Source organism: Peromyscus maniculatus, chromosome 3 (assembly GCF_049852395.1).
Source record: "Peromyscus maniculatus bairdii isolate BWxNUB_F1_BW_parent chromosome 3, HU_Pman_BW_mat_3.1, whole genome shotgun sequence".
Lineage (NCBI taxonomy): Eukaryota > Metazoa > Chordata > Mammalia > Rodentia > Cricetidae > Peromyscus > Peromyscus maniculatus.
The window spans coordinates 95,535,129-95,546,418 of NC_134854.1; the positions used below are offsets into that span (position 1 = coordinate 95,535,129).

At 42.4% G+C, this 11,290-nt stretch overlaps 1 pseudogene across 1 annotated transcript; it reads right to left on the bottom strand.

Moving 5' to 3' along the window:
- Positions 1-1,146: 1,146 nt before the first annotated feature.
- LOC102909208 (JNK1/MAPK8-associated membrane protein pseudogene) lies at positions 1,147-2,212 on the bottom strand (annotated as a pseudogene). Its single transcript, XR_013049608.1, has one exon. The product of XR_013049608.1 is annotated as a JNK1/MAPK8-associated membrane protein pseudogene (transcript).
- Between the last annotated feature and the right edge of the window lie 9,078 nt (positions 2,213-11,290).

Below are 11,290 nucleotides of genomic sequence, written 5' to 3' on the forward strand. Positions count from 1 at the left end.
AGTCTTTCTGGGGGATTCCAGGTTGCGTCAAGTAGACAAACTATCAAAAGGATCTTATAAATTGAGAAGGTCCTTCAGACTGTGATGTTAGACAGTCTGAGATCCTCTGGTGAGGCTTTTCTTAGTGCCTTCTCCCACAGCCTGAGCTTACCTTTCCTTTGCTATTCTTTTCAAGTTGCTGTTCAAGAATCCATCAACACAGTTCGCTTTTATGGGATGGTTTGTTTCATATACAAATGCCCCCCAAAGAGAGTGTTTGCGTGTGTTAACAAAGGCCTTATCAATGTAATGTTAGGATAGGACAGCAGGTGTGATCCATAGTGCACTTATGTGTCAGAGGATGAGTGGCTGGGTTTGTTTTTAGTTAAACTTTATTAATTTCTTCATTACAGAGACAATAATCTGAACATGTCTTCAATCAAGCTGTCTCTAAACAGAAGGCTTGGTATATAAATGACACTCTCTTTTTGTATTGTTAAAACAGGGTATTGGTGAAAAGAAATGTGAGACAACAACCAAATCCTGGCAATTTATTTCTGTATTTGCTGTCACACTCTAAGTATGTTTGCCATTGTAATGCCTTAAAGGTGAGAAGCAAATGGAGACAGAACAAGCGTAAATAACTGAACCAGTGCAGAGGCTTTCAGGTCCTAACTGTTAAGGTTTTTCATAAGAAGATTGGGATACTCCCATTAGTAGAAACAGAGTCAGCACTATATACTGAAGAATAACTCAAGCTTCCTAATAGGATTCCAGTGTAGTAGATACTATAGTGTACATATATTTTGTGTTTTCCAAGTCTAACCACAGATGTTAGTCAACAAACAAACAAACAAACCCAACACGACCAACAAAAGGAAAACAAGCATGAAGATACACTGTTCCCTCAGGGCTGGAGAGATGGCTCAGCAGTTAAGAGTGTTTGCTGCTCTTCCAGATGGGGAGCGTTCAGTTCCCAGACCTACTTCAGGTGCTCACAACTACCTGAAACTCTAGCGCAAGGGATCTGGCACCCCCTTCTGGCCCCCACAGGCACTTGCACATATGCAACATGCACTTATGCAGATACACACATACACATAAATAAAAATAACATATCAATTAAATATATTTACTTTTCCCATGCATAAAAGAATGACACTAATATGTTTTTAAATTTTCTTTACTTTTTAGAGTTAAAAACACTTTAGTTTTTTCTTCTTATTATTTTATATTCAATACCATTTGGCTCCTTCTGAGATTATCCGCGATGGTTTGGTAAATTTGGTAGTCAAGAAGTAAAACAGGAGCGGGAGAGGTACCAAAATTAAAAAGGACAGATTTTGTTCAAGTTGGTCCTCTCTGGAGAGGGCAATTAAGCCATAGCCATGAAGAAACCAGTGGCTGAACAGGACAAGAAGTCTGTCCTTCCTTATCAGATCGCTGTAGATCTCTATTTTGGCAAAAACCAGGTACACAGCCAGATTAGCCAAAGATGCCACCAATACGATGTACGGGAAGGCATAGTACAAGAGGCCTCCTGCTACGGCTTGCAGCATAGTCAAAACCGGGAAGAAGTAGAGGGCAGTGTAAATGCTTTCGAACGGGTTTGGCATGTAGAGGCTGCACTGGATCTTCTTCACCAGAAACGGTCGGAGCAGCATCATGAACAGCAAGCAGAAAGCATAGTAAACGAACACGATGGTGTACAGTGGGTATACGGCTTCCTGGGTGCAGTGCAGGGTGGTGATGTAATCTGGACTTGGATTGTAGAGCATCGTGTACCAATCCGAAAGCATCAGTACCCCGCATGAATAGATGGAAAGGCTGCCGGGGGGATTACTTACAAGTAATGTGACCACGGCTGCCATACCACATTCAAACAATGCGGAAGCTTGCTGAAAAATCACACCACTGGAACATCTTTTCTTTGAGTCCCATTCGATGCAGAACCAATGGGAAACGAGAGGCAGCATCGCCATGAATCCAAGGTAAAGCCAGTCATACAGTTCCGGGGACTCGGTGCAAGGCTGGCAGTATTTCTCTTCATTTGTCCTCTGCCCTCTTGGGCACGCCCCACACTCTCCATATATTTCAGTTGAGCTATTTTTAAATAATAGGGTCTTGCCACAGTAGAGTCCAAAGCATGCCATCTGGCCACTCGAGGCTTCTAAGGTCAGTGGATGCTAATATCTAGGCTACAACGGTCCAGGTGGCTCCGCCTCCCGGTAACCTGGACAACCATTGAAGCCCCGCCCCTGCTCCCACAGGCTTCTAGGCTTCACTCCCCTGGGCTCAAGGCCCATGCTGGCTTTTTGACTTAGGTTCTCAGAGGCGATCCTCTTTCTGGTTTGGATAGGGCTCTTGAAGCATTCCTCCTGAAGAACTGACACTGGTCCTTGAAGTGTATTTCAGGGTGTCAGATTTTTCTGCCTTTGCTGAGGGTCTTAGCACGAGAGAGTAGATGAACCGTAAATTCAGACATGCTTGAGAAACCCCAGTTCCTACTTTTGAATAGATTGGCGTGGGGCAGAAGATACAGGTGACAGGTCAGTGTTTGGTGACATTCATAAATTTATCAGATCCTAAAAATTCACATTCTAACAGGATTATTTTAAGGAAGCTTAGCTCTCTTTGGGTGCATAATGTCTTAATCTTTCATCTTAAGCATTCGTGTTTGAAGAAAAATGATTCCTCATGTAAATTCATGTATTGTAATGCAGTCCTCCTGAACTCCCTGGGTAGAGAGCTACAGAATGTTACTCTCCACTTTGCTCTTGAGAAAGGACCCGCAAATGCAACACTGCCTTATGGTGTATGAATTCATTCCAAACCAGAACAAGTTCTCCTGTATTTTAGAAGCCTTGACATTTTGTCACTTGTCCTTCACCTGCCTAACAAATTACAATTCACTTTTGAGACGCACAAATACTAGAGAGAGAGAGAGAGAGAGAGAGAGAGAGAGAGAGAGAGAGAGAGAGATCTAAATTCAACCAAATTCCTTACCTTGCTCTCTCCCTTCCTCACTCCCAAGGGGTCTGTCCTTCACTTCCTGTGTGGTCTCTGTGATTTCTGACCCGTCCTGTTCCTCACAAGTACTCTTTAGAAGTACCTATTCTACCCTGGTTGCCTCAGGATTCTGCCAGTCCAGAGTTATGGCACTGCTTGTGGTGCTCAGGACGACAGGCATGAAGGCCGGCTATTGAACTTCCTAATATTGACTTCAAAATTCCAAGGGGCATATAGTTTGTCTTTCGCTGGTAATTGCAAGCTAAAATTAACAGTGGTGTGGTAGCTACAGTGTATTAGCCTTGCAAATATTTACCTTACAGATTGACATGTGATAGATGTCTTCAAGGCATTTGGAGAGCATATGATGAGAGAAGAGTTCTGGATGGCTTGCTCTGCTGCAGATGGGCCAAATCTTAAGTGGCTCCAGCTGTCACATGATCAGTGCTATTCAGTGCTTTGCTTAGTAGCTGGTCCCTTCCTGGCAAATGGAGCTGCTCAGCCTGGGAGCTGGGAACCAGTCTATGGAAACATGTCTGTTGGAGATCAGTCTATGATGATGTGTCTGCTGGGGACCAGTATATGGGAACATGTTTGTTGGGGGCCAGTCTATGGCAACATATCTGTGGGTACCAGTTTGTGAAGACATGTCTGCTGGGGAGCAGTCTATGATGTCAGTAGTTGTTAATGTCCTGTGAGTGAGAAATTTAGCTGCAGGAGGCAATAAGAGCAGGTTCTAGTTTGGCAGTTACTTCTAATCTGATATAGTAACTCAAGAGCCAACCCTTAGAAATTCATTTCTTTGATTCACTAGGAATCTTGGATTAAGACATAAAAGTTGAGTGGAGAATACAGCTCATGGTAGAGCACTTACCGAGCATGCACCCAAAGGGCCTTGGGTCTGATGTCCAACACCATCTCCGCTGCTGGCCACACACACATGTAAAGTGTTTATGTTTCTTATTATGTCAGTTATTATTGTCTCCCACAAATGAATGAATGCTGGCTGCTCATCAGATGTTATCCATATGCTGAGGGCCACAGGAGCAACTTGTGGCTAAGCGTGAGGTGGCCAGTGTTGCTCCATTCTAGGAAGTCAACACCCATACTTACACATTTGGAAGTAGGCAGGGGGACTGCAGTTGCCTTATGACTAACCTACAGAGCCAGTGCTTGGAATGAGGGCCCCAGGGGTCCAGGGCCAGGGCTGGACAGTGCTTCCTTATCAGCAGTTGTCTTAGTTCTCGAGAACTCTGGGCTGGGTTCTAAGGCGTGGGAGGAGGTGAGTTACCTCCAGCTTGGCCTTGCATGCCCTCTCATTTAACTTTATGCAGAGATTTCTTTCTTTAAAAAAAAAAATAAAGGTTTGGGTGTTGCAGCGAATTGTCATATGACAACCTTTAAGAATATGGTCTAAATGTTAAAGTGTTTACACTACTATCCTTGTTTTTTTCTCCACTGAGTATAGGTATCTCTGAAAGAGCCTTTTAAGTCCTAAGTCTTAAGTGGAGGAGGTTAGACTAAGAGGTTGCTTCTGCGAAAAACTTCATTAATTCAACCACCCGGATGAGGGCTCAAAGCATCACTTCAGTAGCTGATTCCCACCTTTGCTTCCCTGTTTGTCTCGGGGATCTTTGACATGTGAGATGATTGCAAGCCTGAGTTTTCCATCCATCCATCCTTAATTTCAGGCCTCACATCCTCATCCACAGTTCTGTGTGTAGCCATTGTGTGGACTGACTATAGTTTAATCTCTATAATCTGTAGGAAAGGCAATGGGAGATTTTACTTTTTTTTTTGTATGAAGCTCCCTTTCCACAGAAAATAACCTGGGACATGAATTTTTTGGTCAGTTTTACTATATGGTGTAAAGGAGGCTTAAGGGAGGAGGAAGTAACACAGCTTATGTACAGTGCCCTTTTTAAAATTTATTCAATTAGTTAAATTTTACAGTATCATACTTGAGTACAACGCACCGTGGTTAATCACACTCATTCCCGTTACTCCATCTCAGCCCTTCTCTGACCACCCCCCTTTCCTGACCTAGCTGTCCCACTCATGTCCCTTCTCTTCCTTTCCCTTCCTCTTCCCTCCCCCCGCCCATGCCCCATGCAGGCAGCTGTAGTTGCTGTGTATTCATAATTGCGTCCACCATGTTGAATACAGAAGCCCTCCGCACACTACTCCTCCCTCAGTCCCTAAGCTCTTTCCACTCTTCCTTCTGTGATGTGTGCAGGACCTCGGAGGGAGTGACGGGGAAGTCTTGTTATGGCCACGCCACTTACTCTCAGCCCTTTGACCAGTTGTGAGTCCCTGCCTGTAGTGTCACCCACTTTTAGAAGGGTCTTCTCGGACCGAAGCTAAGAGAAGAGTCAATTTTGATCAATACCCGAAGAGGGCAAAGACTTGGAACTGTAAGTGGTTTTCAGGGAAACCATTACACTCTCACAAACTACCCTCTCTCAGGAAAAATGAGTTTTACTGAGATTAACTCCTTATACCCTGCACATAGACTTGAGAAAACACAGCTCATGGAAGTGTCCAAACAGTCACAGTGAATCCTGCAGAGCCAGAATTATGAGCTGGTAATCGTTTAACTTACACAGACATTTCAAAGAAAACACTTTCAATTAAATCAAGCAAACAAACAGGTTAAGATTTTGTGAAGGGCCCATAATTTAAATAGAAGTTAAGGGTACTTACAGATATTTTAATCTGAAAGGATGATAGGATCCTATGTATTAAAACTCATAGACTTAAGCCAAAGTATTATTTGGAAAAATATTTACAGTTTTCACTTATTTGTTAGGAAAGAAAAAAGAGTGAAATGAGTGACCACTCGCAGGAGACTCAAAGGCTTTGTCGTTACAACTGTCACCAGCATAGCTCATGCTGGAGAGCTGTACAGTAACAACAACAACAACATCATCACTGCTTTAAGTAAATCTACAACTCTGTGTTGAATCACAGTCATCGACATCTGTGTTTGGCCTCATGTAGCTCAAGGGCAGCAGACTGATCAATGCATGACTGCTAAAGATTTCAAATTAAGAAGTTAAAACAGGACAACCAAAGACATCAAAAGACTATGGAGAGAAAATGTTGATATAGAGTCAAACCAAAATGAAGTTAGTAGAGATTAATGCAGAAATGAAAAACATAAGAAATAAAAAGTCAAAATGCTTAGTTGAAATAAAAACACTGTCTTAGAAATAACCAATAAAATGAACAAAGCTTTTTCAATATTATCAAGCCAAGGGTGAAAAAAAATGACAGGTAAAGAAGACTAAGAACCAACAGGAGGACTTGGCTACCAGTACAGCAGACATTAATGGTAGAGGGAGAGAGGCTCAGCCTTTGGTCTGCCGGTGCGAGGGTCTCCACAGACTCTTTCCCAGTGAGAACACAAAGCTGCTGAGAATGATGTAAAAACATGTAAAGTCTCTTTTGTTTACAACAACCTACTGATACTCAGTAACAACAGTAGATGTCTTCAGTGTTCAATTCATGGCCCCCCTCTCCTTACTGCCAGCTGCAACCCCATGCCTTCTTGAATGAATGGATGTGGTCAAGTACATGGATCACTGAACAGGGCAGCCTGTCACATCTCTCACCCCTTCCAGCTTCACACAGAAGAGGCCAAAGGTTTGCTGAGTAGGACTTAGGGGTCAGGGAATTCTGGGACCTAACTTTATAACACAAAGGTTCCACTGCAGGAATGGCAGACAGAGATGGTGGATTGCCCTCCTCACTTCGAGGGCTCTCACATTCAATGGGGGTGGTGTCATACTAAGAAGGTTAGAGGTTACTGCCGCACTCAGCACCCAGAGGAGTGGTTCAGCGTTTTCTCTGGATAAGATGTAGCTCATAGGAATTGAGAGCCTCAAAAACCTTCCTGAAGGAGCCTGCTCTACTTGAAAGAGTCGGGAGCCGTTTGATCCTCGGGGCACCCTCAGGAACGACAGCTCCTCTCCTCAGATAACAAGGTCTGCTACTCAACTTGACAAAAGTGAGAAATGGAGAGGTAGTGTGAGCATACTTGTAGTTAGAACAAACCTGGAAGACTGAACTAAAATATTTTCCCTTGTCAAATTTAATTGACCATGTGATAGGTGGTTTGCTTGTTTTTTTTTTTTTAATACAGGGTATCTCTATGTAACCCTGGCTGTCCTGAAACTTGCTATGTAGACCAGGCTGGCTCTGAACTCACAGAGATCCACTTGTCTCTGCCTCCCAAGTGCTGGGATCAAAGACATGCACCACTGTGCCCAACATGATGATTCTGTCAACTTCGGCAAGGCTGTGCGAGTCTGTCTTGATTGTGTTAATTGATATGGGAAGGCTCAGCCCCAAGTGGGCAACACCATTCCTTTGGTTTTGCAGCTGTATGAGAATAGGGAAAGCAGACAGAAGAGTAAGTACGCATGCATTTATCCCCCTTCTGTGCTTGGATCTGATGTGGCTAAGCTGTTTTGAATTCCTGTCTTGACTTCTGTACAAGGAAATCTAACCTGCAATTGCAAGTCAAATAAAAACTTGAAACCTTTTCCTCAGGTGGCTTTCTGTCAGGGTATGCTATCATAGCAATTGGAATGACACTAGGTACAGCAGCACCCAGGGAACTGTCAAAAACAATGCAGCAATCAGCTGGTGTGTTGTAGAGTCTCAAGTAGGACATGGCACCAAATGAAAATACTGCTAACAGAGATAGGGAATAAGACAGAGATCTGGGGTAAAATTACCCTCACCCCAGAGTGAGTAACATGAAAGGCTTCACTCTGGAGCACATAGGAAAACTTTCCTAAAATAGCTTAGCTAAATTAAAAAAAAAAATCTGTAACCGAAAGCAAGCACTGGAGAAGAGGGAATCAATATCTGGAGTTATTAAAATGTATTAATTAAAATGTGCTGTGTTCAACAAAAGCACAACACAAACAATGAGAAGAGGATGTGACCCAAACACAGGAAAAAATAATAACAAGACAAAACCGAGTTCTGGAAATTGCTGTGAGAGGAAACAGAATCCAACAGAGGAAGTGTTGTAAGACTATTATGCCAGAAACATAAGTAAACATGTTTGTGTCTTTCCACAATGTTGGGATTTAGTGAATAAAAATTTACAAGGTACAGTGGATTCATGGCAGCAATTTGCCAAATAGTCCCACTTTTTTTGATAGCTCTGGCTGAGGCCAACACTGTTCTTTTATTCCAATTTTAATTACAAATATTCATCCTTGGCATACACATTGTACAGTAACCCCCCTCTTATTAGTTGTTTTTGCTCTTTGGGGGGGGCCCACCACCCAGCTCCCAAATAAATCACACATGGAGGCTTATTCTTAATTATAAATGCCCTGCCTTAGCTTGGTCTGTTTCTTGCCAGCTTTCCTTAATTTTAGATTATCCCATCTACCTTTTGTCTCTGGGCTTCTCCCATTCTCCTACTTCTGTAAATCTTACTCTTACTCTGTGGCTTGCTGTGTAGCTGGGTGGCTGGCCCCTGCAGTCCTCTTCCTTCTCTGGCTCTTCTTTTTTCCTCCCAGATTTCTCCTTCTATATATTCTCTTTGCCCACAGCTCCACCTATCCTTTCTTCTGCCTTGCTATTGGCTGTTCAGTCTTTATTAGACCATCAGGTGTTTTACACAGGCACAATAACACAGACTCACAGAGTTAAACAAATGCAACATAAAAGTAGCACACCTTAAAATAATATTTCCCAACACACACACTCTCTATCTCTCTATCTCTCTATCTCTCTATCTCTCTATCTATCTATCTATCTATCTATCTATCTATCTATCTATCTATCTGTATGTATAGATATGCATATGTTATAGAATGGTTATGAAGTTGTTAAGGAGGCTGTATCAGCCTTCATGGAGTTTTAAAGAAGTTCCACATGATAAATCTAGGAAACTAATAGGGACATAAGAAGAGAGATGTATGGAGGCTGGGGCCTTTAAGAGATGATTGGGTCATGAAAGCTCCTCCTGTAGATGGAATACAGTTTTATGACAGAAGCTTCATGCAGCAGCCATCTCTCTTACCCTTCTGCCATCCACCAAATTATTTTTCCCCTTTGGAGTAAGTAACATTTGACTTGCTATCTTGGATGGGAAGTTTCACCAAATAATGAACTTGCTAATGTAATATTGGGCTTCTTAGCTTTCAAAAGAATGAGAAACATACATTTGTTCCCCATAAGTTACCCAACATCATGTACTTTATTATAGTATCATGTTAGTTTTGAATGTTTGTCCCCCAAAAGGTTAATGTTTTGGAGGAGTAAGTTCTCATTGACTTGAAAACTGGTTAAACTTTTACTAGTTAGGACCTGATTGGAGTCAACTAGGTATTCGGAGGTACCACCTTTAGAAGAAATTAATTCCTATATCATGGGAGATCATGTCCTTGGTTACCATGGAAGCAGATTATAGTTGGGCTTTCTCAGCTCACTTTCTGACTTTTTCTTTCACTGTATGACATCCTTTACCACCATATGTTGCTATCCTCTGCAAGGCGCTTCCCAGAACCTATTGGTGGCACCATGATCTTAGGCCCCTGGAATGTCAGCTAAGTGAACTCCTTCTCTTTGTAAGATTCTCACATGCTCATTACAGCCATAAAATGGACAAAGGAAGGCTTGTCCGACATTGCAAAGCAACTCTTCTTAATAGATATCTACTGAGCATTTTACCCACCACCAGCAGAAGCATTCATTAGAGGGGCGGCTTCTTGAGACCTTGGCTTGCAGAACCAACACATGTCTCTATCTGTGAGCACTTTTGACTTCCTGTTCTTTTTAACTTCCGTATGGTATGGGACAACTGGTAAATTATCCCAGTATGAACTTGGATGCTGAGTAGTTCTCTGTTTATTCTGTGCCCTACTTAGCTTTTACTGTCAACTTCATACAACCTACAGTCACTTGAGAACAAAGCTTCCACTTAAGAATTGCTTAAATCAGATTGGCCTGATGGGTGGTCGATGGGGGAGTGTATCGATTGTGAACTGATGTAGGAGGGTTTGGTCTGCTGTGGATAGCACCATGTCTTGGTGGTCTTTAGTTGGAGAAGAGCTAGTTAAGTATGCTGTGCAAATGAGCCACCAAGCAACATCTTCGCCTTCAACTTCCTGCCCTGACTTCTCTCAATATAAACTATGGCCTGGAAATGGAATCTAGATAAAACTTTTGTGTAAAGTTGCTTGGGGTTAGAATGCTTTTTATCACAGCAGTATAAAGAAAACTAGAACACCCTGTGAGGTGTGTGAAGGAAAATCTTTCTTACCTTCCATTCTCTCATGAAAAAAGTAGGGTCAATCACATACATGGAATGATACATTCCATGTCAAACTCCTAGCAAAATGGTATCCGTTAGGATCCATTAGATCAAGGAGAATTACTGTATTGGGTGTTACTAGACTTACTGTTTTACTCCCCACGGGATCACAGCATCAGTTAGAGAGGGTTATTTTTTTTTTCCAAAGACTTTACCTTTTCTGTCCTTCTGAAGACAAAGAAACTTTTCCAGCTTTGGGGCATGTGATATTTAATTTATTTCTAAGTAGTACAGGGAAATCCTCTGAGGACCAAGGCAATGCCAGCAGGGTCCTTCTTCATCTTCTGCATGAGTAAAGCATTCTGTAAGTCCTTGTCTAGCTTGAGAGCACCAGGAAGCCGTGGCTAGCATCGGCCTGCTAATTGCTAACTTCAGGCCTCTGGCAAGGGCTGCTGGCCCTGCAGCTGGCTCTGCTCTTGGTCTGTTTACACCTGGGCTTCACCCTTTGCCCATCTTACACCCTTAAGTGCAACCCCAGATGCAGAGAGCCATTTTGTTTATCTCAAGTCCAACCACAGGGAATATAGTTTGCAACTCTGGGATTTTTTTCCTTCATGATTATAAAGAAGAAAAATAAACATATTTAGAAGTATTGTTCTTTTAAAATTGTGTGTGTGTGTGTGTGTGTGTGTGTGTGTGTGTGTGTGTGTGTGTGTGTGTAAGTCAGAGGACAATTTGCAGGAGTCAGTTCTCTCTTTCCACTACAGGGATCTCAGGGATGAACTCAGGTCATCATACTTGGTGTCAAGTGCCTTCATCTGCTGAATGGTCTCACTGGCCTGGTATGACTGGTTTTTCTTCTATTGATAGATGCCCTGCTGGTTCTCCCTGTAGATTTTCATAAAGATTTTATGTATGGTGCATTCACATATGGCCAGCAAGTAATTAACATTCATTCATGTTATAGCTGAGAGAATCCGGTGATTTGAAGGTAGTTAAGAAAGTGAAAGAAAAAAAAAT